The sequence below is a fragment of the Triticum dicoccoides genome, chromosome 6B (genome assembly GCF_002162155.2).
Source record: "Triticum dicoccoides isolate Atlit2015 ecotype Zavitan chromosome 6B, WEW_v2.0, whole genome shotgun sequence".
NCBI lineage: Eukaryota > Viridiplantae > Streptophyta > Magnoliopsida > Poales > Poaceae > Triticum > Triticum dicoccoides.
This window is the reverse complement of record NC_041391.1, coordinates 306,493,534-306,495,353: the sequence shown is the minus strand read 5'-3', so window position 1 is coordinate 306,495,353 and position 1,820 is coordinate 306,493,534.

Genomic DNA, 1,820 nt, shown 5'->3' with positions numbered 1-1,820 from the left:
CTTGCCCGGCCCCCATGGACGACTTCGTAGTCATCTTCATCACCTTGCCACCGATAGCCATCCATGAAACCACGCAAGAGCAGGTGGTCCCGCACCTGCCCGGAATCCGGGTCCGCAATAAGGCTATTCAGCTTGCATCTTCGACACGGACATCTTATCTCCGTCTCGTTCTTTTGAAGCATCTCGGCCTCCGCGGACCTCAAAAACCTATTCACGATGCCTTCGGTCATCGTGCGGACCATGGTCGCCTGCGGGGTAGAGCAAAACGATATTTTAGAACCAAGAAAAAATTTGGCATGACTTTCCCTAAAAATAGGACCAAAAAGTATGCTTAATGCCAAAATTCTCGCCGAAACGGAAATGAATCAACATTCCGGCAAAATATTGGCAACTATCGCATTTCAAATACCGGTACACCTCCAAACACAAACACATATGCAACACCACAAACATATGCAACACCACGAACATACATAGATCTAGCTAGGCCATAAAAAGTGCATGTGCACATTGTTGTAGGGAGAACAACATAAATATAGCTTCCCCCCTTACTTACCTAGCAAAACAAGGTAACTTAACCACTTAATTTGAATGAATCTATGGTGGAAATGAGGTGAAAAAGAGGAGGCACCCGAGACAAGGAGGAGGCGGTGGAGAGAATGAAGTGGGGAGAAAGTGAGTGTGGGAGGAGAGGCTGTCCAAAATATCTTGTTGCTGCCCACTTACTAATGGCGCACGGGCAACAAATGCTCCATTAGTAATCCAGGTTACTAATGGCGCACCCCCTGGTGGTGCGCCATTAGTACTTTTGCAAAAAAAGAATAAAAACAATAATAAAAAAAATAACATTAGTGGCGCACCTTATGGCTGGTGTGCCATTACTAGTTACAACTAGTAATGGCGCACCACCAGTGGATGCGCCATTACTATGTTTGGACAGGCGCACTAGTTCAAAAAAAAAATTGGTACTAATGGCGCACCGTGGGCAGGGTGCGCCATTAGTAGTTTCAACACTAATGGCGCATCAGAAGGTGGTGCGCCATTAGTATATACTAATGGCACACCACATGTCTGGTGCGCCATTAGTGTCATTTCCATCTATAGCCCTTTTCCTAGTAGTGGTTTGAACAAATTTACGAAAATACGTTCGCTGTCACTCGCCGGCAGCCGCACCGTTTTCAAAATTAATTTAAAATCGTAAAGAATCTGAAAACAAGTTATATATATGAAAGTTGCGCCTCATTCATAGCTTTCCAACAGCGTATCACACGCCTAGTTTCAACAAACGGTTCAAAACTGGAGCGAAAACAGTACAGAAAATTTGAATTTTTTTGAAAAACAGAATTCCGCGGTTTAGTAAATTTGAAACTGCTCTTAAACCGTAAGGAATTAGATAAAGATTTTTATATGAAAAAGATGCGTCCCGACGATATCTATCCAACGGTGTATCGTTTGCTTCATTCCGATGAGCGGTTTAGAAAAAAACGTGAAAAAACGCTCGCTGCCACTCGTCATCCGCCCCACCATTTTCAAAACTGCTCTTAAACCGTGTGGAATCTCGAAAAGTGTTCAACATGTCGAAGTTGCGCCTAATCCATAGCTTTTTAACGGTATATTACACGCCTCATTCCGTTAAACGGTTAAAAAATTAGAGCGAAAACAGTACCAAAAAAATAACGCGTGCAGTTTTTTCCGACGAGAAGTTCACTAGTCTCTATTGCAGTGCTCGTCGTCAAAATGATGCAGTGCACTTCTGTTGAGCGTGCAATGCCGAAGTGGTGTGCAGAATAGTTATTCTGCTAATATTAGCAGAATAGACC